This window comes from Podarcis raffonei, chromosome 14 (genome assembly GCF_027172205.1).
Source record: "Podarcis raffonei isolate rPodRaf1 chromosome 14, rPodRaf1.pri, whole genome shotgun sequence".
Classification (NCBI taxonomy): domain Eukaryota; kingdom Metazoa; phylum Chordata; class Lepidosauria; order Squamata; family Lacertidae; genus Podarcis; species Podarcis raffonei.
In genome coordinates this window covers 1405863-1433487 of record NC_070615.1, presented here as the reverse complement: position 1 = coordinate 1433487, position 27625 = coordinate 1405863, and the positions used below count along the sequence as shown (strand labels likewise).

Here is a 27625-nt window from a genome sequence, read left to right as displayed (position 1 = left end):
TTCGGTAAAAGTTTCTCCTTAGCGTATATCACCACTCCTCTCTTTTTAACTTTGTCAGACGAAATAAACTCTTGTCCTAATCTTTTATTAATAAGAATTTTCCTGTGTAGCCTCATTACATGTGTTTCCTGTAAGCAAATCAAATCCAATTGTTCTTTTTTCAATATGTGAATGACAGCTTTTCTCTTTCTAGGGGAATTCAGTCCATTACAATTCCAGCTTAAGAGTTGCAGAGACATGATTGGTTATTTAGGTTTCCCTCCCACAGCACCAAGTTGTTGTTCTTCTTCTGTCGGTGGCTTGTCTTTCCCTGAACCAGGGAATCCAAATGATAAGTTTGCTATGTCCAAAATTCCTTTTCCTAACGCTGATGTGTCCTCTCCAGATTCCACTTCCTTCTGTAGATCCTCTTCGTAGTCTTTCAGAAATTTGTCCTTGTCATTTACTGTCCTTATTCTTATTTTTTCCCCTCTGAACTTAAAAGACAGACCCTGGGGAAATTCCCACCTGAAAAGTATTTTATTTCTCCTCAACAAGCCAACCAAATCTCTGTAGTAGGCCCTTACGTCCAAAATATGTTTAGGTATGTCCTTGAAAATTTCCACAAAAGCGTCTTCAATTTCTAAGGTCCTTTGGTAATGCAGGTTCAAAATTTTATCCCTTTCGTCCTTTGTTCTTAAGGTAATCAAACAGTCTCTTGCTTTATTCTTTCCTTGTCTTCTACCAAGTCTAAATGCACTCACTACCTTGAATTCTTCTTCACCCAGGCCTTGCTGCCAAAATTGTAACAGTTCCTTTGTGAGAAAGTCTGCCAAATTATCTTTCTCACTTTCTGGTACGCCCCTTAGTCTTAAATTCCTCTCCTTCCTTTGTAACTCTATCATAGACAATGTCAGGTCGTGCTCTTCTAATTTCTTATATACCGGTGGTATCTTCTCTTGGGTCTCAGTTGCAATGTTTTTAGCTTCCTCGGCTAACTTTCTAGTTGAGGCTGATTCCTCCAATAATTTATCAATAGACTGTGTATTAGAATTCACCTTTTTTCCCAATTCATTGATACTTGAAGTGTTCAAGTCAATTTTTGCTGAGGCCTCAGCCACTTGTCTGTTTGTCTCTGCAACCTGGTTGGCTAATTTCTCCAAAGATGCATCTATCTTGCCCAGTGCTTGCGCCAATAACTCTTCAGATGACATAGCTTTTGTTTTTGCCTGTGAGGCAGCAACTCCTGCTGTACCCACTACACCAGCTGTTGAGGCCCTTCTCTGATGTGTAGTATCAGTCTTGTATTGTCTACCAGACCTGGTGGTTTTTTCCTGTGGCAGCTCTATCTTCCCTTTTCCATCTGCCATAACACTCTCATTCAAAACCCAAGGTCAGTCCCACGCCAAGGAAGTTTGTTTTAAGAAGGAATTTTCCACTGCTTGGTTACTTGACTCAGATGTTATTGCAACATAATACCTCTAGGGGACACATTCCAGCTTCATATTGCAACTTTAAAACAACTAAAGTCCTAATAGGTCCCCAATAACAAAAGTCCAATTTTTCCAAGTCTTAAAAAGTTACTTTCAATATGATTCTAAACAAAGTATCCTTTACAGAGTTGAATCAAAACTTTTTTACTTTTACCCTTGCAGTTTGACAGTTCTTCCCACTGATCGACTTCCCTGTCAGAGGCAGTCCGTTTCCAGGTTTTAAAGTCAGCAAATATACTTTTAATCCCTTTTTTTTTTTTGCAGGGCAAATGTCTCTTAAATCACTCCCTCCTGTCCCTGCAAACAGAGGGGGGAATTTCCTTTTAGGTGTTGAATTTTAACCCTTTCAGAAACGTCTTTCTCGGTTAAAGCTTTGAAGTCTCTTTGCTTTGCTCTTTTAACAGTCCGGGAAGGCCGACTTCCTGTTTTTACCTTTCCCGTTTCGGTGCCAAATTCTTGGTAAATTTATTCCAAATTAGCTCTCAAATCCTACTCACGGGTAGTTCTTTTTTAATGTCCAATTTTCCAGTGAAGAAATCAGCACTCTCCGACCCTGGCTGTGCAGCTTCGCTTCGCGGAGACGGTTGCAGCTCTCAGCCCCGCACCTCTCTCCCCCAACCTGTTCAGGAGCCTTTAAAAAGACTCCTTCGCAGTGAGGGGGGGGCGCAAAAGGAGCCCGCCGAGCCTCCGGTTCACAGGCTTCCCCGCCTGTGACTTTTTCGGGTCCCCGCTTCGCCAGAAGCCGATTGCCTCCGGAGCTCAGAGGCAATCCGCCATTTCGGTCACTGGTGCTGACCGGAAGTCGGTGCTGACCGGAAGTCGGCGCTGACAGGAAGTCTTCCTCTTGGGCATAGTCGGCCAATTGGTGCCAAAGAAGGATAGAACTTTTTTTATGTATGCAACAACAGCAGCAAGAATACTTATAGCAAAGCACTGGAAGACGCAAGACCTACCCACTCTGGAAGAATGGCAGACGAAGCTGATTGACTGTATGGGATTGGCAGAAATGACTGGCAGAATCCGCGACCAGGGAGAAGAGTCAGCAGAAGAAGATTGGAAGAAATTTAAGGACTATTTAAAGAAATACTGTAACATTACTGAATCTTGAAGGGAGTTGGATTGAAACTAATGGTTTCTAGCTGCTATGGTAAAAGAATATGGAAGAAATGTTTTTCTTTTTTCTCTTGTTTCAATAAGGTTTAAGTTATAATAATTTAAGAAGCTGAATAGAAAATAAGGTGTTAATTAATTGCGAAGTTAGGAGATTAGGATTTGCTGGATAAATAATTTGAACTAGAAAACAAGAAGGGGAGGTATGAGGAAGTCAAGGGACGATGGTTTGGAAATCAGGTTTTGAAAATTATGTGTTTTTAATATTGTCCTTTTTCTTTGTGCTTTCTTCTTCTTCTTTTTGTTTGTATAAAACGGAAAATTTTAATAAATATTTATTAAAAAAAAGAAAAGAAAAAGATTCCAGTTTTGTTCTCAACATGCCTCATCCTTCCTTTGCTCCTCTGATTGAGGGACAAGTGGTCTCAAGTTTTCCCTTTATGTTATAAGAGCCCTTGCTGTGTTGAGATTTAAAAATACAAATTATGCAACGAAGTGTGGGAATACAGGCTATTAGATCTTGAAAACTATGCCCTTCTAAGTTCCTTCCAAAGTTCCCCTCTTCTTACAGCATAGAAAAAGACCATGTGTTTGGTAAGTTCAAAATTGTTATAAACTCTCCAAAGGTCAGATTCATGTGCTTTTCCACACACCAGTCAGAAAACATAGGCAGTAAAGCTTGGCTTAGTTAGAGTCATGAAAATTCCTAAATTATTGGTATAGAAACACAATAATGGGGGACTTCCGGGTTGGCGCCATCGGTAATGGCCAAATTCCTCTGACTAAGAGGAATTTGCTCCGTGAAAATCGGGTCTGGCCGTCACGGCGAAGGCGGAGACCCTTCAGAAATCACAGGCGGGTGAAGCCTGTGAACGTGGGATTCGGCGGGCACCCTCGGCGCCTCCCCTACTTGCGGGGAAACCCGTTCGCGGGGCTCCGGAGCGAAGTGGGGTGAGCAGCGCGGTGCTGTGAATCGATTGCTTTTTCCATGGAGTGAAGCCGCACAGCCGTTGCCGGAGAGCGCTGACTTTTTCCTGTGAACAATTGGATTTAAAAAGACACTACCCGTGAGTAGAACAATTGGATTTTAAAGACACTACCTGTGAGTAGAACAAATTGGAAACTTTTAAAAGAAGAAAGATTTAATTCAGAATTGTAGCGGGGAGGCATAAACAGGAAGTCCGCCTTCTGCTTTTGTAGATAGAACAAAGCAAAGAGGCTGCAAGCTAGAGTCTTGGAGAGCCGATTGGAAAGGATTAAATTTCAACTTCTAAAAATAGAAAAAAAAACCCCTGGAAGCAGGAGAAGAGGGGGGAGAAGTTTTGGACTATTTATACCTGCGAGAGAGAGGGAAGGAAGTTAAAATTCCACTGCTCAGAACCTGGGAATGGGCTGCAAATTAGACAATAAGGCTGCCATATCTGGAACGCGCTCTGACTGTTAGCTGTCAAAGAGAGATACATTGTTTTTAACTGTTTCTAACTGTCCCCCTCTGACTTTAAAGGGGGGGAAAGTAACTGAAAATTGAAACTAAATTTCCTGCTTGAGTTATGTTTTAAAAGGAGTTATTTTGGATCAATACAAGTACAGATTGTAACTGTTTCCCCCTAGAGGTAGCTGTGGAAACTGTCATAAGAGCTGGACCAGGGGAATTTTCCATTAGAAAGATAAAACTGCCTGACTGTGGGATTGACCTTGGACTTTCTGAGTGTTATGGCAGATGGGAAAGAAAAAGTAGATTTGTCACTCCCAGAAAAAACAATGAGATCTGGGAAGTCTTGGCAGCGAAGAGCGTCAGCATCTGGTCCTTCTGCCTCACCCGCAGCTGTACCAACACAACTTAAACCAAGAGGAATGTCATCAGAAGAGGCTTTAGCGACTGTGCTAGGTAAGATAAATGAATCTTTGGAAAAACTCAGCAGGAAAGTAGATGAGACAAATGTAAAAGTCAATGCGTCAAATGCGAAGGTGGATGCTGCAAATACCAAAATTGATATAAATACAGAAAGTATAAATAGTCTCGGACAAAAGGTGAATACCAACATAGAAGCCATACAGAAATTGATACAGGAGTCTGCTTCGACCCGTCAAATTGCAGAGGAAGCTAAGGAAAAAGTGGATGCTGTGGAAGTTAAAGTAACTTAATTGGAAACAAAGAGAGTCCCAGATATACAGAGACAAGTTGAGGACCATAAGCTCATTCTCTCTATGATTGAGCTCAAGGAAAAACAGACGAACTTGAGGATTAGAGCTGTACCTGAATTGGAGAAAGATAGTCTGATAGAATTTCTTACACAGGAATTTGCAGAGTTTTGGAATTTGGATTTGGAACAAGAAGGAGTGAAAATCGTGAGTGCTTTTAGGCTTGGAAGAGGAGGGAAGAAGAATAGAGTAAGAGACTGTTTGATTACCCTCTGATCTAAAGAAGAGAGAGTCAAAATTTTGGGTTGGCACTTTCAGAAGACTTTGGAAATATTGCAGACAAGAGTGGAAATATTCAAAGATATCCCGAAATATCTTTTGGACCTTAGGTCCAATTATGGAGACTTGGTTGCTCTGCTGAGAAGGAACAGAATCATCTTCAGGTGGGAATTTCCCCAAGGCCTATCCTTCAGCTTTAAAGGAAGGAAAATAAAAATAAGATCAGTTGAAGATAAAGAAAAATTTCTGAGCATTCACGAAGAGGATTTACAGAAGGTACTTGGAAAAGAACCAGGAGCATTGGACAGAAGATCACCAGACAGAGGTTTAGAGCAAAGAGTACTGGACAGAAGATCACCTATATTGGACATAGCAAAGCTACCTTTTGGATTGGACTGCCCAGCGAAAGGGATACCAACACCACCGACAGAGCAAGAGCAAGCACTGGGCGCAGTTGGAGGAGACTTAAAGTAACTACATCATGGCACTGCAAATATTAAGCTGGAATGTTAATGGGATGAACTCCCCTGAGAAAAGACGAAGAGTCTTTCATGTATTAAAAAAAGAACAATTGGACTTGATTTGTTTACAAGAAACACATGTGATAAGGCTACACAGGAAAATATTGGTAAATAAAAGATTGGGGCATGAATTTATTTCATCAAAGTTAAAAAAAGAGGAGTAGTACTTTACGCAAAGGAGAGCCTATCACCGAAATTTCTTTTTAAAGATGACCAAGGAAGATTTGTAGCAATTGAAATCCAATCGCAAGGAGAGAAATTTTTGATATTAGGCATTTATGCACCAAATGAGGGAAAATCGGAATTTTTTAAAAAGTTACATGAGACTCTGATGGACTATATGGACTATAATATGATTTTGATGGGGGGTATGAATGGAGTGGTGTCTACAAATATGGATAAAGCACAGAGACAGGTAGTTACTAAGGATGGTAGATTGCCAAAGACTTTCTTTGATATGACTGACAATATGGACTTAGTTGATATTTGGAGAATTAAAAACCCTTTGGGAAGAGAGGGAACCTTCTTCTCTAAGGCCAAAATGACATGGACAAGAATTGACCAAATTTGGGTAACTAGAGGACTGGCTCCAAAGACTAGAAAGGTGGAAATATGCCCTAAAATGTGCTCCAACCATAATGCTGTAAAGATGGAATTGAAACTAACACCAACTGGTTCCTTCAGATGCAGGATGAATGACACATTGTTTAGGAATGATGAAGTGACTAAGAAGGCCCAAAAAACTCTGAGAGACTATTTTGAGATAAATATGAATACCACTGTAGAAAAAAGAGTAATTTGGGACGCAAGTAAAGCGGTTATGAGAGGATTTTTGATACAACAGAATGCGATTCAAAAGAGAGTTCAAAATGAGAAAAAAGATAAGATTTTGGAGAAAATAAAGGAAGGAGAGAAGAAACTGAGAGCGAAACCAAAGTCGCAGGAGATTCTGAAAGAGATAAAGTTACATCAAGTACAATATATGAAAATGATAAACCAGGAAATAGAATGGAAAATTAAACAGATGAGACAAAAGACATTTGAATCGGCAAACAAATGTGGAAAACTGCTGGCTTGGCAAATGAAAAAAAGACAGAAACTCAACACTATTACAAATTTGGAAGTAGAAGGGAAAAATATACAGAATCCAGTGGAGATTAGAAAGTGTTTTCAGAGGTATTTTAAACAACTATATACACAGGAAACCCAGAAACAAATGGACATTGATTGTTTTTTGAAAACAAATGGATTACAAAAAATCTCTCAAGAAAATAAGCTAATGTTGAACTATAAAATAATGGAGCAAGAGATAGAAGGGGCCATCCAGAATATGCAATTGGGTAAATCCCCAGGACCGGATGGCTTGACTTCAAGATACTACAGATTTTTGAAAGAATGGATAATACAGCCTTTAAAGGAAGTGTGTAATGGAATATTGGAAGGGAAAAAGGCACCAGAGTCGTGGAAGGAAGCTTATATCACACTTATACCAAAAACAGAGTCTGAGAAGACACAGCTTAAGAATTACCACCCCATATCTTTGCTTAATGTGGATTATAAAATTTTTGCAGACATTTTGGCTAAAAGATTAAAAAAGGTATTAGTAGAAGAAATTCATAAAGACCAAGCTGGTTTTCTCCCGGGCAGACACTTGTCTGATAACACGAGGAACATAATTAACATTTTAGAAAAGTTACAAGTGAATATCAATACTAAAGCAGTCTTGATATTTGTGGATGCAGAGAAAGCCTTTGACAATATTTCTTGGAGCTTTATGAAGAAAAATTTACAGGGGATGGGGGTTGGCCAAAGTTTTGAAAACGGTATAGGTGCAATTTACTCAGAACAAAAGGCAAAATTAATTGTGAACAATGTAGTGACGGAAGAATTTAAGATAGAGAAAGGAACACGACAAGGTTGCCCAATCTCTCCATTGTTATTTATATCAGTCCTGGAGGTTCTTTTAAACATGATTAGAAGGGACCAAACAGTTAAAGGTATACAAGTTGGAGCCAAACAGTATAAACTGAAAGCATTTGCCAATGATTTGGTATTGACATTACAGGAGCCAGAATCTAGTACTAAAAGAGTATTGGAACTGATTCAAGAATTTGGTCAGGTGGCGGGTTTTAAGTTGAATAAGATGAAAACTAAAGTCTTAGAGAAAAATTTAACAGTGATGGAGAGAGAAAGGTTTCAGAAGGAGACAGGACTAACACTGGTTAAGAAAGTGAAATACCTAGGGGTTAACATGACTGCCAAGAATGTGAATCTGTTTAAGGATAATTATGAAAAATGTTGGAGGGAAGTGAAAAAGGATTTAGAAATATGGTCAAACCTGAAGTTATCATTGTTAGGCCGAATTGCTGCGATAAAGATGAATGTATTGCCAAGGATGTTGTTTTTGTTTCAAACATTGCAAATTTTGGATAAAATGGAGTGTTTCAAGAAGTGGCAGAGAGATATTTCTAGATTTGTCTGGCAGGGCAAGAAGCCTCGAATAAAATTTAAGATATTAACTGACGCTAAGGAAAGAGGTGGATTTGCCCTGCCAGACTTAAAACTTTATTATGAATCAGCCGCTTTTTGCTGGCTGAGAGAATGGATGCTTCTTGAGAACACTGATGTGTTGGATTTAGAAGGTTTAAACAACATTTTTGGGTGGCATGCATATTTGTGGTATGATAAGGTTAAAGCACATAAAGCGTTTAAAAACCATATTGTCAGAAAAGCACTGTTTATTTGGACAAGATATAAGGATCTGCTTGAAAATAAAACCCCAAGGTGGCTGTCACCAATGGAAGTGAAGGCTCAGAAAAAGCTCAATATGGAGGCCAAATGGCCGAAATATTGGGAAATTTTGGAACAAGAGGGAGACAGATTAAAACTGCAGAGTTTTGAAAAATTAAAAAATAGAGTGCGAGATTGGCTTCACTATTATCAGATAATGGAGGCATATAATTTGGATAAAAAAATTGGCTTCCAGGTGGAAAAATCAAAATTGGAAACAGAACTGTTAGATTCCAAAACTAAGAATTTGTCAAGAATGTATAACTTGCTGTTGAAATGGATTACTCAGGATGAAACGGTGAAATCTGCTATGATTAAATGGGCACAAGATGTCGGATATAATATTATGATGGCTGACTGGGAACAGTTATGGACCACAGGTATGAAGTTCACGGCATGCAATGCCTTAAGAGAGAATATAATGAAAATGATATACAGGTGGTACATGACACCAGTCAAGCTTGCAAAAATTTATCATTTGCCCAATAATAAATGTTGGAAATGTAAAGAGAATGAAGGTACATTCTTTCACCTTTGGTGGACATGCCCAAGGATTAAGGCTTTCTGGGAGATGATCTATAATGAAATGAAAAAGGTATTTAAATATACCTTTCTGAAGAAACCAGAGGCCTTTCTCCTGGGCATGGTCGGCCAATTGGTGCCAAAGAAGGATAGAACTTTCTTTATGTATGCTACAACAGCAGCAAGAATACTTATTGCAAAGTATTGGAAGACACAAGATCTACCCACCCTGGAAGAATGGCAGATGAAGGTGATGGACTACATGGAACTGGCGGAAATGACTGGCAGAATCCGAGACCAAGGAGAAGAGTCGGTGGAGGAAGATTGGAAGAAATTTAAAGACTATTTACAGAAACATTGCAAAATTAATGAATGTTAGAATGATGTTGGAATGAATTTATGTGATTTTAGCAGAAATGCTACAAAGATTTAGGAAAAAACAGACTGTTAATTGGTGAAAGGAGGGAAAGTAAAGTTATATCAATATCAAGATAAATTTACAGGACAAAAATTTGAAAAGAGGGAAAGGATTTGCTGAAATGGATAATTGACCTAGAATACAAAAAAGGGAGGTGTGAGGAGGTCAGGGAAATAAGCTAATGAAAGATAAGTAATGGGAAGATTTGCTGTATTTTTTCCTTGATTTTTCTTTTTGCTTAATGGATTTTAATTATCTGCTCTTTCTTTTTTATTTTTATTTTTTCTCTTTTGTATTTTATCTTTTTTTGTTTAAAATGATGTTTTTTCTTTTTTCTTTTTGTACCTCTAAAAATTTTAATAAATATCTTATAGAACTAGAAACATAATAATGGATTGTAAAAGCCATACAGTCCGAGCATGGAGCAACCACCTTAGACCTCTTTACATGCTGAGCTTTTCAGGTGGGGAACAAAATAGTTTCTCCCAAGGTGAGGTAAGCCTGGCAGGAAAGCTTACTGCTTACATTAATTAGATTTAAGCATGTTGGATATATGAGGCTGGTTATCCCACATGCTACTGGATATTAGGAAACACTACCAAATGCAGAGAATCTCAGACCTTCAGAACCATCATGTTCCCTAGCTCCCAGCTTTATTGAGGGAGGTTGACGCAAGCCTATGGCACCAGTCAGGACAAATAAACAGGGTCACCTGGAGGCAGCCGTTACATCTGATTGCCTCATGAGCAGGGCTCATTTGGCCATCTTTGCTGGAGGCCCAGCTGCTCCTTAGAGAGAAAACGGCTTAAAAACTAGTGCCTGAATTTGGCTTTTGACTTTCATCTTACCTCCCTGTCTCTTTCCCCTTGTGGGTCATGGATTATTTATTTTTTTAGATTGTAAAAGGCAGTGTAGGCACTGCCTTGATTTGATCATATGGAGCCATTCTGGGAGCCTTTTGGGCTGAGGAGCATGCTGAAGATTCTCTAAATAAATAACCAAATAGCTAGCCACATAGATGCATGGCAGCTGTGAGATGGATCCTAAATTTCAGGGAGAAATTTCAGAGAGCATGGTTGGTGAATTTTCAATCCTGTTCCTTTGGGAGGAAAAGTAGGGTGTAATTTGGTTAATCAAGTGTGTTAATGAAATACAGAAACTGGTTTACAATGCACATTACTTTATACTGTGCACACCTCTGCAGAAGAAAGCCTTGCTGAATCCAATGGGACTTATTGCCCATTAACTGGATGGAGTAGAAAATGTTTTGTTTGGGATTAAATATTGCACTTTCCAAGACAATATGAGAACAAAAGCACAGCTCTCTCTCAAAACCCGCATTTCCCCAAATGCAGATCTCCAACCAAATAGTGTGCATGGAAGGGTAAAGTGCAAATCAATATGCATATGTTGTCATGTGACAAAGACACATGAGAGCAGGAGCAGCAAAGCAGGCTGGGAAGTGCTGGGACTGCACAATCATTTGGGCCTCCTAAAGTTATTCAGGCCTAACTTCTAACTGGGGAGTCACTCTGTCATGTGACTTAGCAGCCAGTTTCTCTTTTGTGCTCTCTGTAAGTTTTTCAGCTGAGTCTGTCTGCTTCAGCTGTGAGCAGAGCAGTATGTAATCTCAGTCAAACTGTTTGGAACCATGTTGTTTATGAAGAAGTTTATTTTAACTCAGTAAAGCTCTTATTCTTTAAAACTCTGAATTATTAATTTACGCTGCGCGTCATATGTTAGTGAGATATGCAAATGCCCCAAATTAGGGGAAATGACTTGCAAAAATGTGTATATCAGGCAAAATTGCTTATAGAAATAGATGTATTAGGAGAATGTGCACTGAAATAATGATTAATTTTCATGAAGTTTAAAAACAAAAATCATGAATTGCTGGAGAAATGTGGGAAATTGAATTTAAGACTGGGAAAATGAGGCAGTGAGAGAACCCAAAACTGACAGATTCATCCATCCCTACTTAATGTTCAATCCTATGAATATTTCCTTGGAAGGCGCTCCCTCTGGGCTTAATTGGATTTACTCCCAGGTAAGCCCCAGGAGGGTGAGCAGACTTAATCACTCAAGTACAAAGCCATTCACCTAATACCAGCAAATCAGGAAGGGGGGAATGCAACAAAAGATTGCAGTGATTCAAGACCTCCCCCCCCCAGCTTGTCTCCTTCACCCCCATAATTCTTAATTAAACGTTCTTTTTGGTGGCAGATTGGATACTTGACAGCACTTTTGCAAAATTCCAAATTATTGGCAGCCCACTTGCTTCAAGGCTTTAAACAAGCTGGGAATTGAATTTCTCAAGCACCACCTTCTCCTACTCAAACATCCTTGACCTGTTACTACTTGGAGGCCTTGTCCCATGTCCCACTGTCATGGACTGGCTGAATGCTGAGGAATGGTGGGACGTACCAGCTGGGGAACCCCTAAGGAAGAAAGCTCAGAGCCAGGGGATTGGTGGTGGGATGACGATGAGTGGTCAGAGGGAGAAGAGGGAGCAGACTGGGAGGAGAAGGTGTCAGAAGCTGAAGAGGTAAAGGGTTTCGTGAGCAGGAAGAAGCTGAGGCAGAGAGCAGTCCAGAAGCGGAGGCAGAAGTGGAGGCCAAAAAGATAGAGATGGGGCAAGTTGCTGAAGAAGTCAGGGAGTCTCTCCCTCCTGCAGTGACCAACTCCCCTTCCCCCTGGTCTCCTAGAACCCATAGGGGTATGAAGAGGGCGGAGCAAAGATAGACAAGGTGAAAAAGTCTCAGGTTGCTTTGGAACCTAGGAGAGGAGGAGACTTAGTGGTGGGAAGAAGGCAACAACTGCCTCCTTGTGGGCAAGACCTACTGAGAAGAATTTCTGTGCTCACAAAGCCTGAGCTGTTTTATTTCTTTGAATATAGTGTCAATTTCATTCACACCTTGTGAGTTATTGCTGACCTGCTCCCAGCTCCCACCTTGACACCCATCTGTGGGAGGAGCAGAGAAGAGCATAAAAAATGGATCAGTACTGCCCCCACCCCCATCTTCCTTTCAGTTTTGATGTCCAGGAGGTGATGAGCAATTTCAGACCACTTTCAACCTGTTAGGCACATCAATATGATGAAAGGCAGCTTGATGGCCATAAAACATGGATGAAGCAATCACTCTTTATTTCATCTATATCCCCCCCCCCACTCCATTATTCATTCTTTTGGCCTCTGATGCCATTTCTATGCTGAGGAGACAGTGCAAATGTTCTGTCAGATTTTACATTTTCAGCTTTAAGATTTTTGTTTTTATGCTTCTTCTGCTATCCCAGTCCACATCTGTATGAGATTTGATGTTTTTGAGATATACAGTCGTACCTCGGGTTAAGTACTTAATTCGTTCCAGAGGTCCGTATTTATTTATTTTTTTTAAAAAAATATTTATTCAGTTTTCCAATTTTTTAAACAAACAAACAAACAAACAAAACAAACAAAAACGTTAAACAAAGACATAAATTTCATAAACCGTACTTTTAAATAACACATTTCTCAGACCTCCTCGTACTTCTCCTTCTTGTATCCCAATTAAGATTATTTGTTCAGCAAATCCTTCATTTAAAGCATTACAGCTTATAACATTACCTTATTTTTCAAGCCCTTTTTCCCCCCATCTATGTTCTTATATATCATTGCAACTAGAAACCTCTCAATTTCAATCCAACACCATCTAACTTTCTGAAATTTTGCAATATTTCTGTAAATAGTCCTTAAATTTTTTCCAATCTTCTTCAGACGACTCTTCTCCCTTGTCACGGATTCTGCTCGTCAATTCTGCCAGTCCCATACAGTCGATCATTTTCATCTGCCATTCTTTCAGAGTGGGTAGGTCTTGCGTCTTCCAATACTTTGCAATAAGTATCCTTGCTGCTGTTGTGGCATACATAAAAAAAGTTCTGTCCTTCTTTGGCACCACTTGGCCGACCATACCCAAGAGAAAGGCCTCTGGTTTCTTCAAGAAGGTATATTTAAATACCTTTTTCAATTCATTATATATCATTTCCCAGAAAGCCTTAATCTTTGGGCACGTCCACCAGAGGTGAAAGAATGTACCTTCAGTCTCTTTACATTTCCAACATTTATTATCGGGCAAATGATAGATTTTTGCAAGCTTGACTGGGGTCATGTACCACCTGTATATCATTTTCATAATATTCTCTCTTAAGGCATTGCATGCCGTGAATTTAATCCCGGTGGTACACAACTGTTCCCAGTCAGCAAACATAATATTATGTCCAACGTCTTGTGCCCATTCAATCATTACAGATTTAACCGTCTCATCCTGAGTATTCCATTTCAGCAGCAAGTTATACATTTTTGACAAGGTCTTAGTTTTGGATTCTAGCAATTCTGTTTCCAATTTTGATTTTTCCACCTGGAAACCAACTTTCTTGTCCAAATTATAAACCTCCCTTATTTGGTAATAATGAAGCCAATCTCGCACTTTATCTTTCAATTTCTCAAAACTCTGCAGTTTCCATCTGTCCCCTTCTAGTTCCAAAATTTCCCAATATTTTGGCCATTTAGCCTCCATGTTAAGTTTCCTCTGAGCTTTAGCCTCCATTGGTGACAACCACCTTGGAGTTTTATTTTCCAATAGATCTTTATATCTAGTCCAAACATTGAACAGTGCTCTCCTGACAATATGATTTTTAAAAGCTTTGTGTGCTTTCACCTTGTCGTACCACAAATATGCATGCCACCCAAAAACATTGTTAAAACCTTCAAGATCCAAAATGTCTGTGTTCTCAAGAAGCAGCCAGTCTTTCAACCAGCAAAATGCTGCTGATTCATAGTAAAGTATCAGGTCTGGCAGGGCAAATCCACCTCTTTCCTTTGCATCAGTTAATATCTTAAATTTTATTCTAGGCTTCTTGCCCTGCCAGACAAATTTAGAAATATCTTTCTGCCACTTCTTGAAACAGTCCATTTTGTCCAAAATTTGCAAAGTTTGAAACAAAAACAACATTTTAGGCAATACACTCATCTTTATAGCTGCAATTCGACCCAACAAGGAAAGCTTCAAATTTGACCAAATTTCTAAATCTTTTTTCACTTCAGCCCAACATTTTTCATAATTGTCTTTGAACAAATTCCCATTTTTAGCTGTCATATTAATCCCCAAATATTTCACTTTCTTAACCACAGTCAGGCCTGTTTCATTTTGGAACTTTTCTCTCTCTATCGGTGTTAAATTTTTCTCAAGAACTTTGGTTTTTAACTTGTTCAATTTAAATCCTGCCACCTGACCAAATTCTTGAATTAGTTCTAAAACTCTTTTAGTACTAGATTCTGGCTCCTGTAGTGTCAAGACTAGATCATCTGCAAACGCTCTTAATTTAAACTGTTTGGCTCCGACCTGTATACCTTTAACCATCCGGTCCCTTCTAATCATGTTCAGCAAAACCTCCAGGACCGAGATAAAAAGCAGAGGGGAGATTGGGCATCCCTGTCGTGTCCCTTTTTCTATCTTAAACTGTTCTGTAACCACATTATTTACAATTAGTTTAGCCGTTTGTTCTGAATATATTGCACCAATACCATTCTCAAAACCATTGCCTACCCACATACCCTGTAGGTTCTTTTTCATAAAGCTCCAAGAAATGTTGTCAAAGGCTTTCTCTGCGTCCACAAATATCAAAACAGCCTTAGTGTTTATGTTCACTTCCAACTTTTCCAAAATGTCAATTATATTCCTTAGATTATCCGAAAGATGTCTACCCGGAAGAAAGCCCGCCTGGTCCTTATGAATCTCCTCAATCAGTACTTTTTTCAATCTCTTAGCTAAAATGTCAGCAAAGATTTTGTAATCCACATTTAATAAGGATATGGGACGGTAGTTCCTAAGTTGAGTCTTTTCAGTCTCTGTTTTTGGTATTAGTGTAATGTAGGCCTCTTTCCACGATTCTGGTGCCCTTTTCCCCTCCAAAATTTCATTGCACACTTCCTTCAAAGGTTGCAATAACCACTCTTTCAAAAGTCTATAGTAGCAGGAAGACAACCCATCCGGTCCTGGAGATTTGCCTACTTGCATATTTTGAATGGCACCTTCTATCTCCTGGTCAGATATTTTACAGTTCAACATAAGTTTACTTTCTTGTGAAATTTTTTGTAATCCATTTATCTTCAAGAATCGATCTATGTCCATTTCGTTCTGTGGCCCTTGTGCATATAGTTATTTAAAGTATTTCTGGAAGCAGTTTCTAATCTCAATTGGGTTATGTATATCTTTTCCTTCCACTTCCAGATTTGTAATTGTATTTAATTTTTGTCTTTTTTTCAGCTGCCATGCTAGTAATTTCCCACATTTGTTTGCTGATTCAAATGTCTTCTGACTCATTTGTTTAATTTTCCATTCTATTTCCTGGTTCATCAATTCCATATATTGTACCTGAAGCAACTTTATTTCTTTCAGGATCTCCTGTGACTTTGGCTTAACTCTCAGTTTTTTCTCTCCTTCTTTTATTTTCTCCAGAATTTTATCCTTTTTCTCATTTCTACTTCTCTTCTTTATTGCATTCTGCTGAATCAGAAACCCTCTCATCACGGCTTTACTGGCATCCCAAATTACTCTTTTTTCAACATTAGTAGTCAAGTTTATTTCAAAATAGTCTCTCAAAGTTTTTTGGGCCTTTTTGTATACTTCTTCATCTCTAAATAGGGTGTCATTCATCCTCTATCTAAAGGAGCCAGGTGTCAATTGCTTCATCTCCATCTTTACTGCATTATGGTCTGAGCAAGTTTTAGGGCAGATTTCCACTTTTTTTTATCTTTGGTGCCATTCCTCTAGTAATCCAAATTTGGTCAATTCTAGTCCAGGTCATTTTAGCTTCAGAGAAGAAAGTTCCCTCTCTCCCTAAGGGGTTCTTAGTTCTCCAGATGTCAATCAGGTCCATATTGTCAGTCAGTTCAAAAAAAGTCTTTGGTAGTCTACCATCTTTGGTAACTACCTGTCTTTGTGCCTTGTCCATATTTATAGAAACCACTCCATTCATGTCTCCCATTAAGATTATATTATAGTCCATATAGTCCACAAGAACTTCATGCAACTTCTTAAAAAATTCAGATTTCCCCTCGTTCGGTGCATAGACCCCTACAATCAGAAATTTCTCTCCTTGTAGTTGGATTTCAATAGCCAAATATCTTCCTTGCTCATCCTTAAAAATTTGTTTCGGTGTGAGTTTCTCCTTTGCATATAACACAACTCCTCTTTTTTTAACCTTGTCAGATGAAATAAATTCTTGTCCCAATCTCTTATTTATGAGCAACCTCCTGTGGAACCTATTTATATGTGTTTCCTGTAGACAAATCAAATCCAATTGTTCTTTTCTTAATATATGAAATACACTTTTCCTCTTTCGGGGGGAATTGAGGCCATTACAATTCCAGCTTAGAAGTTGCAGAGCCATAGTGAATTACTTACTCCCACCAACTGCACCCAGTTGTTGTTCTTCCTCTGTCGGTAGTGTGCCTTTCCCCGGCTCAGCAAGTCCAAATGATAAGTTTGCTATGTCTCGAATTTCTTCTGAAACGATTAGTTCCTCTCCAATCACTCCCTTCTGTAGATTCTCCTCGTGATCATTCAAAAATTTGTCTTTATCCTCCACAGTTCTTATTCTTATTTTCCTTCCTTTAAATTTGAAAGATAAACCTTGGGGAAATTCCCATCTGAAGGGGATTCTGTTTCTTTTCAATAGGTCCACCAGATCTCTGTAGTGGGCCCTGACATCCAATATAAGTTTAGGTATATCCCTGAAGATTTCCACAAAAGAGTTCTCAATTTCCAGAGTTCTTTGGTACTGTAGATTCAAAATTTTATGTCTTTCTTCTTTTGTTCTTAAAGTAATCAGGCAATCCCTTGCTCTGTTCTTTCTTTGTTTCCTGCCAATCCTAAAGGCACTCACTATCCTAATTTCTTCCTTCCCCAGGTCTTTTTGCCAAAATTCTGTAAGTTCCTTTGTAAGATATTCCACCAAATTGTCCTGCTCCTTTTCTGGCACTGCCCGGAGTCTTAAGTTCCTCTCTTTCCCTTGAAGTTCCAGCATAGACAAAGTCAAATCATGGTCCTCTAGTTTCTTATATACCGGTGGTATCCTTTCCTAAACAGCAGTTGCAATCTCCTTTGCTTCTTCAGCTAATTTCCTGGTCGTAGCCAATTCTTCTAATAGCTTCTCAATAGACTGTGTATTAGAGTTCACCTTCTTTCCCAATTCATTTATGCTTGTAGTGTTCAAATTTATGCTTGTAGTATTCAAATCAATTTTAGCTGAGGCCTCAGCTACTTGCTTATTTGTCTCCGCAACCTGTTTAGCTAGATTTTCCAGTGATGCATTAATTTTGTTAAGTGCCTGAGCAAGTGGATCTTGAGATGACATCGCCTTTAGCCTTTGTTGTGAAACCGTAACTCCTGACGTGCCAACTGCTCCAGATGTTGAGGCCCTTCTCTGCTGAGCAGTATCTATTTTGTATTGTTTCCCAGACCTGAGCGTCTTTTCTTCCGTCTGTTCTATCTTGCCCTTCTCATCTGCCATAGCACTCCCATACACAATCCAAGGTCAGTCTCACGCCTAGTCACTTTGTTTTGAAAGGGAATTTTCCAGGCTCAGTTATTTTGTAGCTTGGTGTTTGCTACAACAAGTCTCCTCTAGGGGGACACAGTTCCAGTTTCAGTTGCAACAAATATAGTCCTAGTAGCTCCCCTTTGTTCTTTAACTATACACACTTTCAATCAAAAGTTACATTTTATATCCAAGTCCATTTAAAAACAATTGTATCTTTTCGCAGAGTATCAGTATTCTTTAACTCTAGCGCTTTGACAGATGTCAAATGCAGTCCGTTCCAGGTTTTAGAGGCAGCAGATAAAGCTATATTTCTCGCTGTCTTTGCAGGAAAATAGACCTCTAAAATTACCCCTCCACCCCTGCTAAGAGGAGGGGGATCCTTCTTTTTCAGTGGTGGATTTAGGATTTTTAAAGAACGACCTCCAAAGTTACTGCTTTACAGTCTCTGCTTTGTTCTGTCTACAAGTCGGGAGAAGCAGACTTCCTGTTTATACTTCTCCCATTTCGGTGCCAAATTCACTTAAATTTTTTGATAGAAACTTTGCTTCTTACCCCTACTCACGGGTAGTTGCTTTCAGTCCAAATTTCCAGAAAGGAATCAGCGCTCTCCGACAATGGCTTGCGGCTTCGCCCTGTGAAGATGGTAAAAGATGGTAGATGACTCTCAGCTCCGCGCCGCTCACCCCCCGCTCCGTTCAGAAGCCTTTTAAAAGGCTCCCTTGCAGTCGGGGAGGGGGCGCAAATGGAGCCCGCCGAGTCTCCGAGTTCGCAGGCTTCACCGCCTGTGATTTCTTCGGGTCTCCGCTTCGCCGCAGCGGCCAGACCCACGCTTCATGGAGCCGGTTCCCTCCGGAGCTCAGAGGGAACCCGCCATTAATCGCTGGCGCTGACCGGAAGTCCCCACTGTACAATGATTTTAATTGACTGGCATCCTACTAAGTTCTACTCAAAGTGGATCCAATGAAATCAGTGGACCCAAGTTGCTTATGTCTATTAAGCTCCATAGGTTTACTCTGACCAGGACTAACTTTGGATATGATTAATTTTTTTATATAGGAAAGATGTTTTTATTGTGTTGTGATACCTCTTTGAGATGTTTAATATGAAATGAAGAAGAAGAAGAAGAAGAAGAAGAAGAAGAGGAGGAGGAGGAGGAGGAGGAGGAGGAGGAGGAAGAAGAGGAGGAGGAGGAGGAGTTTGGATTTGATATCCCGCTTTATCACTACCCGAAGGAGTCCCAAAGCGGCTAACGATCTCCTTTCCCTTCCTCCCCCACAACAAACACTCTGTGAGGTGAGTGGGGCTGAGAGACTTCAGAGAAGTGTGACTGGCCCAAGGTCACCCAGCAGCTGCAGGTGGAGGAGCGGGGAAGCGAACCAGGTTCACCAGATTACGAGTCCACCGCTCTTAACCACTACAATAACAATAAAATGATAAAGATAATAATTTTTCCTTTGTTTTCAGTCTTGTTGCCACTTTCAATCTTCAAGCTCATAACTTTGGTTTTATCTCTTTTCCCCCTCACAACGCTGCTGCTTTTATCTTTATAGTGTGTGTGTGTGTGTGTGTGTGTGTGTGTGTGTGTGTGTGTGTAATATATATATAAATTTGCCCTTTGATGCTGTAAAAACTGTGTTTTTACAAGTGTTTTTACAAGTGTTTGTGACCAGCCTCCTCACTTTTCGATTCACCTTTTAAGTTCAATCTTCTCTTTAATGCTTTATGGCTGCAGAATTGGTATTATAGCAAGGATGTTCTCACCCCATATAAATCTGCCCAGTCTAGCCTAATTACTGACTAAATTCTGACCCTAATGATTGAAGCAAAAGGGTTTTTGCAAGGTGGGGAAGAGGAAGCTGAAGACAAGGTTCAAAAAGGGTCTGTTCTTAGATTTACTGAAGTTTTAATTGCAAAAAGAAAACCCAGTACATTTTAAGACAATGTGTTATGGTTATTTTCATAAACTTCTCAAAAGTCCAAGCAATATTTTCAACATAGCTCTAAAGTCAAATGCACACAAATGGTTTTGTGCATCAGACACACATATGAAGCTTTCTTTCATATGGATCATTGGTCCAATCTTGTCTACCCCAGGGGTTCCCAAACTATGAGCATTGTTCAAGTCATCTGTCTGTGTCTGTAAAAATACAATTGCTACAACATGCAGAAAAATCATTAAGTGGTTTGCCAAGAGCTCCAGCAATTTCCAAGTGGTCCATGGGACAAAATATAGCCCCTGTCCCACAATTAAGAGAGACCTTTCTGTGCTGGCAGAAATGCCTTCACTGCCAGAAAACTCTTGATAAAAATTACTTATCAAAGAGGACAGATTGGGGGGCAGAGCCCTGCCTTTCAGAAGAGGAACTACTGTTGTGTCTGGATAATTTTCCCTCCGTTTCAAGCATTCTCATATCTGCAGGCTGGTAATTTCTCTCTCTCATTTGGGGTAATTTTCAACCCTGCAAATGGGTTGTTTTTGTTTTTTATTGCATGCCAGTTATTTTTCTCCTGCAGTCAGGCATCATCTGCAGAAAAAGGCATAAACAAACTACCTTTTGATACCCGTGTTGGGAACAATTTGATTGGCTTCAGCTGTGTGGTCTATTCCATCTCCCAGCAAATGCTTATCAGCTTTTCACACCTACAGGAGACCATATATATATATATATATATTCTGAGAATCACATTTTAGGCAAATGAATATTAATTAAGAAGCAATGTGAACACAATAGTCTTGCAATCAGAGGTAGTGTTCCTTGAGGTTTTCCCCAGCAACCCGCTAGAACTGCTCAGTAGTTTGTAAGTAAAGGAAGGCAGAACCTTAGCAGCCTCATGTATTCGCTGAGCATTTGCATACATTCGCTGAACATTGTACAATGTGCAATGCTGCTTCCACTCTTCATTGGGGGTGAATTTGCCTCACTCCAACCCCCTGGGAAGAAGACGCACTGTGGTTTTGTCCTGTGGAGGAGGAGGGGAAGGGAAGGGTCAGGGGGGCCGTCAGGCCAATCAGGATGGGGAAGAAGGCAGGTTTTATAAGCTGGCGCTGCCCAAGCAGCCTGCTCTTCTCTTTGCAGCACCTGCTCTGTGCAGGAGGGTCTTTCCTAGTTGGGGGACTGAGTAGGAATTTGAGGGGGAGCCCTGGATTGGCCTTGGGACTTGGGTGGTGTTTTTGTTTTGTTTAATTGGCTTTCAGTCTGAAAAGACAAGTTAAGATCTGGTGAGGTAAACACCTGAACAATTATTGGGTTAAGGGCACTCTTTGCTACCTTATGCTGCCTTGGAGTGGGGTCCTTTGGGGTGCCCTTCAGGCTCAGCAGGTACATAGCGGTGGGGCCATCATAGGAGCCAACTCCTAGGGCCTGAGGTCCCTCCCCCCCCAGAATATTTGAGGGGGCCGAGCTCCCCCCCCAGTTGATGGGCATTGCCATTCAAATGGTGTGAGTGTGCCACATCTTTTGATTGACTATACGATGGTTGGGGGAGGGGAATGGTGTGCTTGCCAGGTTCACATGCCCAAGGTTCTTGTAGCAAGGAGGGGAAATAAAAAAAAAAAATCTTTGAAATGGAGGGTGGGCTGGGACTGGGAGTTTAATAGCAGAGCAATGCTTCACATTCAGGAATTCCCAGGTTAAATCTACAGCACCTCCAGCTAAAAAAGCCAGGTTGTAGATTGTTGTAGATTGTTGGGGAGGTATTTTTTTCTATGATCCAGACAGACAGACTAGGCAAATACTAGGCTACATGAAACAGACCACTAAGGGCTGACTGGTTCGTGTTGACCCATCAGGACCTTCTCAGTGATGGTTCTCCTTCTGGGGAATGTCCTCCTAGGTGAGGTGCATCTATTTCTCTCATTGCTGACTTCTAGGAGGAATTTTAAAACATTCCTATTTACCTTGTTTGAATAGCTTTAAAAGAGGAAATAAATAAATAAATAAATAAATAAATAAATAAATAATAAATTTTTATTTATACCCCACCCTTCCCGGTTCAAAAAACCGGGCTCAGGGTGGCTAACAACAAATTTAAAACACTTAATTGTAATACAACATAGAAGCAGCATAAAATACAGTATAAAAGCATGAATGACCATAAAATTCAAAGTTCAAATCAATTCGGGGAAAATCCATCCAATAAACATTAGATAGTCACCAGGGCTAGCTGACTGAATTAGTCCTACTTGGGCCAGCGAGGAGGCCAGGGGAGAATTAGCTGTGAGGTCCCAGAGCAGGAAATCTTCATAAAAGGGGAGGGGGAGGGAAGAGAAGGGAAATAACAGATCAGGCTGAATTCAAATTAAAGGCCAGGTGGAATAGCTCTGTCATACAGGGCTATTGGAAGAAGGTTAAATCCTGAAGGGCCCTAGTCTCATGGGACAGAGCATTCCACCAGGTTGGAGCCATCACTGAAAAGGCCCTGGCCTTGGTGGAGGATAGTCTGACTTCCTTAGGGGCCGGGACCTCTAAACTATGGTTATTCATGGAACTTAATATCCTCTGCAGGGCATACCAGGAGAGGCGGTACCATAAATACGAGGGTCCTAAGCCACAAAGGTCAAAGTTGTCTACGGACATCATCTGTTAGGGTGACCAGAGCCGTCTCGGTCCCGAAACCAGGACAGAAACGGATCTAAAGCTGATGTTATCTCCAGAAATGTGCCAAGCTGTTCAGCAACCGCTCTCTCAATTATTTTACCCAGATATGGAAGATTTGAAACTGAGCAGTAATTGGATAGATCTAAAGGATCTAATGAAGTTTTCTTTAAGAGCGGACACACCACTGCTTCCTTCAGCTCCCCTGGGAATGTCCCTATGCCAAGGGACAAATTGATAATTTCAACCAGGGGGATCTGCGCAACGTCTGGGCACACCCTAATCAGCCAAGACGGGCACGGATCAAGGAGGAAGGTGGTGGGCCTACCAGCTCAAAGGAATCTATCCACATCAGCAGGGAGAATCCAGTCGAAATGGTCCAACACTGGACCAGAAGACAGTCGAGGGGCCTCCTCCTTTAAAAGAGGAACAGACAAGCTCACAGAGGACAAGGCTCCCAATAGCTCCCTCCAGTTGTTCCCCCTTCTGTCTCCCTCAGCATTTTCTGCCACTTATAAAGGAGAAGCAGACCCACCCCCTCCTGGTTTTTGCACACAGGCAGACAGACACTCTGTCAACCCACAGGGGCTTAAAACTAACCATATATTTTTCACTATAGTTGAATTTGACAGCAGCACTACTAGAGATATGTCAAGTGTGAATTTCATGCTCTTTATTCAGCTCATAGTAGCAATGAATGAAGCTTTTCCTGAAACTTCTAGCTATATATACATTATTTACACAATGGGCCCTGCGTGATTGGCTAATTCCGGGCTGCTTCTGTAGGCCAATCAGGTCACTGATTCACTTCCACCTGGAGCTGGATTGGGTGGCTCCTGCGGACCAATCAGACTGCTGCCTTCTGGATCCTATTGTTCTAGGATTCAGCTCAGTACATAACACCCCTCCACTCTAAGTTCCAGTCCTGCTGGGAGGTTGCATTCATTTGTAGTCCTCAAGGTACGCCAGCGCCTACGTATGCGTTGCGGCCTGGGGTGTTCCTTGGTCAGGGGTTCTAGTTCTGGCTTGTGTTCCAAGGCTGCTGGCTGTGACGGGGCTGTTTGGTCTGGCGCAACTGGCCCGCTCAGTCACAGCTCTGGTTCCAGTGTCCTTTCGGCCTTAGGGGTCCCCTCTGTACTTACTGATTCTGCCTCCCCTGCCCACCCCTCCTGCTCTATGGCCTCACTGCCCAGCGGTCCCCTTGGGACCCCTCTGTCCCACCGTCCTCCTGGTTTTCTCCTGGGAATCGTCATATCTGGTCGCAGTGGCGGCGCCAGCATTGCCCCCCCTCAGCACCTTGTACGACACGGGACCAGTCACCCTGGTGACTGTGGCAGGTACCCATGTCGGGCCTGCCTCAAAATTCTTTGCAGACACTGGGTCCTGGGCCACGAAGGTCCGGGGGTTTCTGCCATTCCCCGCCATTTCCTCATCCTGAGCTCTAATTGTGAGGCACTGGTCCATTAGTAGTTCAGCTGGGCTCTGGCCAGTCGTTGTGCTGGGGGTGCTGTGCTGTGCTAGAAGGAATGCAGCGAGGCAGTACTCCCAGTCCCCTTGTGTCATACAGCGGAGGGTGTCCTCGGTTGTCCACACCATGTACTCTGCTTGGCCATTGGTTGCAGAGTGGAATGGTGCTGAGCGGATGTGGCGGATGGTGTTCTGCACTGTGAAGGTCTGGAATTCTTCTGACATAAATGCAGTTCTGTTGTCCGAGATGAGGGTATCAGGGAGCCTATGGGCGGACTCCCGGGACTGGACTGGGCCCCTTGTCAGCTTCGCCTTTGAGCCAGTGCCACAGACTGGGCTCAACCTCTTCAGCCCTGACTGGGCCAGGCGAGTTGGAAAGCACTTCCAGAGACTTTCCACACAGGAAGCAGGTCTAAGTACTGTGGACTCACAACTCAAAACTGTGAGCACCAAACTCACTTTCAGTAGTCAGCGGAGCACAGCAGAGCATGAACCACATGGACGACAGCTTCTGTAGAATAACTTATTTTATTCTCTACAGCTACTATACAAACTAACTACAGACTAAATGGAGACGCTGGACTGCACTGAGTGTTACAGCTGCATGAGCAGTGACCTTATCTATACACAGATAACACTCAGACTCCCCTTGAAGTCAGGCTGGAGCGGAATAAGTAATGAGCAAAATCCGCCCCCTCCTTTCTGAAACATCAGCAGATTCTTGCAATGGGAGGGGTGAAATATCCTCACCCCTTGGGGGATCTGGGTGGGATTCTTGGCAGGCCTGGCAATGTTTGACCCAGGCCTCTATCTCTCGGTCGATCCCCGGCCACCACACATAACTCCTGGCAAGGGCCTTCATTCTCACTACCCCTGGGTGTGTCTCGTGTAGGGCTATGAGGACCCTTTTGCAGAGGGGCTGGGGAACGATGACCCTGCTTCCCCATAACAGGCACCCCTTGTGGGCTGACATGTTTGCGGGTTGTGTAGCCAGCAAATTCTGGCCCGGGGCTGCTGCTGGGCCATCCCCTCCACACCCAGTCCAGGACCTGGGAGATGACCCTATCTTTCGTGGAATGGTGCGCAACTTCTTGTGCCTGAACGGGGCGGTCAGGAAGCAGCTCCAGGCTCATAAACTCTTGCGTGGGCTCTGGGTCAGGGGGGGTCTGCTTCTCAGGGGCAAACAGGCCGAGCAACGGCTTGTGGTTAATCACCACGGTAAAGGGCCGCCCGTACAAGAGATCATGGAATTGGTGGAGCTGGTGGACAGCTACCCTGGATACAGAATGGACCTGCACCTCCATGGACAGTTGTGAGTCCAAAATGACTCCCAGGCTGCACACCTGGTCCTTCAGGGACACAGTTGCCCCATTCAGGACCAGGGAGTCCTCCACGCCTGCCCACTCTCTGTCCCCCAAGAACAGTACTTCTGTCTTGTCAGGATTCAACCTCAATCCATTAGCTGCCATCCATCCTCCAACCATGAAGAGACTTTGTGGGGACACAATCTTGGCCTGGCTTGGCTTGAATTGAGCTGCTTTGCTTCTTTTCAGTCAGATGGGGACTCCGTGGCAACCTGCCCTTCAGGGCTCGAGGTGGAGGGTGTGTCAGAAATGTCACGCACCTGAGCAATTTACAAAATGCAAGCAAAGTGCAGCAGGATAAAGCTTGCTGTGACCAGCAGGTTAATATTATCATATGTTTATTTATACCTCACCAGGTGACTTACTGGGAAAAAATAGGGAGAGCTCAAAACATGGAGAAAAGCAATCCTTAAAAAACAATTAAACATTGCTAGGTAGGTGGAAGGTAGATTGGTAGATCACCTACAGATAATAAGTATGTATTGGGAATTAGCAGCCAGCAAGGGCAGCCACAAGAGTGGAGAAAGGTTGTTTTCTGCTGCTCCAGAGAAGCGGACATGGAGCAATGGATCCAAACTACAAGAAAGAAGATTCCACCTAAACATTAGGAAGAACTTCCTGACAGTAAGAGCTGTTCGACAGTGGAATTTACTGCCAAGGAGTGTGGTGGAGTCTCCTTCTTTGGAGGTCTTTAAGCAGAGGCTTGACAACCATATGTCAGGAGTGCCCTGATGGTGTTTCATGCTTGGCAGGGGGTTGGACTCGATGGCCCTTGTGGTCTCTTTCAACTCTATGATTCTATGATTCTATGATTCTAATTTTTTTACTCCCTTCACGATTGCCAGACCCTCCTTGTCGATCTGTGATTAGTTCCACTCAGCTGCGGTGAGCGTCTGGGGAAAGTATGCCACAGGCACCTCTCTTCTGTCTGGGAGTTGGTGTCCCAACACAGCGCTGATGCCGTAGGGCAAGGCGTCGCATGCTAGCACCACCAGCAGCCTCTCGTCGAAGTGTGCCAAGACCGAGTCCGAGATGAGCAAGTCCTTGACTGCCTGGAATGCGGCCTCCTGGTGCTGGCCCCACACCCAAGGGGCCCGGTGGTCCAGGAGTCTGTGTAGGGGCTCTGCTACCACCACCTTATGGGGGAGGAAGGCATGGTAAATGTTCAATAGTCCCAAGAAGGCCTGAAGTTCAGTTTTGCCCTTGGGTGCTGGGGCACCACAAATGGCCTGTACCTTGTCCACAGTTGGGTGGACCCCTTCTGCATCTACTATAAATCCCAGAAAGTCCACCTGAGGCACTCCTAGTAGACACTTTTCCCACTTCACCTTGAGACCCGCCATCTGGAAACGGTGCAGGATGGTGCGGAGGCGGTCCTTGAACTCCTCTGGCATGGGCCTAGTAATCAACACATCATCGAAGAAGGGGGTGACGCCAGGAATCCCTTTAAGCAGAGATTAGATTCTGGAATATGCCTGGTGCCATGCTGATGCCGAATTGCAGCTGCTTTACCCTGAACACTCCTCTGTGCATCACAATTGTCTGTGCCTTTGCTGTGGCCTTGTCCACCGGCAACTGCTGATAGGCTTGGGCCACGTCCAGCTTGCCAATTTTTTTTTACCCAGCCAGGGTAGCGAGGACATGGCTGACCACTGGCACTGGGTATGCGTGGGCCGTGAGGGCCTTGTTTATGGTACATTTGTAGTCTGTGCAAATGCAGACCGAACCATTAGGCTTGACGGGTGTGACGATTGGGGTTTCCCAGGGGGCATTAGGCACCAGATCCAGCACTCCTTGCTCCATGAGCCAGTCCAATTCCTCGTCTAAGTGGAGTTTCAGGGCGAAAACCCCCAGAAACTCTTTGCATATGGCATCCACGTCCACTTGTAAGCTAGTGCTGTTCACCCCAGTGACGGCTAGCCCCAGTGGTCCAAACCATGCCAATCCTATAAGCAAGTCCAATTGCCGCTTCCACCCTTGATATCTCGCCCTGAAGGTCCCCACCCCCGTTGTGGGGACTTTACGTTTCTGGACGTCCCGGGGGGTGAATGGGGCCGGCCTGAGTTTGGGACCCCCACTAGGGCACAGTTTCCTTAAGGTCCGTGCTGAGATTATGGATAGAGTTGAACCCGTGTCAAGCTCCATGCGGCACAGGGCCCCCCCTATCTGTACCTCTACGTAAATTTTCTCTGTGTTGGAATGGGGCAACTGGTATACCTGGCAGTCCGTGATCTCCGCCAAGTTGCCTTGGTGCATTTGGCCCTGGGGCTCTTGGGTCGGTCATCTGATGCCTGGCGTCGAGTGGGCCAAGCCCGACACACCCAGGCAATGTGTCCCGATTTTCTGCACTGCCTGCACTCTGCAT

General features: G+C 42.5%; 1 pseudogene; it reads right to left on the bottom strand.

Moving 5' to 3' along the window:
• Nucleotides 1–245: 245 nt before the first annotated feature.
• LOC128401929 (uncharacterized) lies at nucleotides 246–27625 on the bottom strand (annotated as a pseudogene).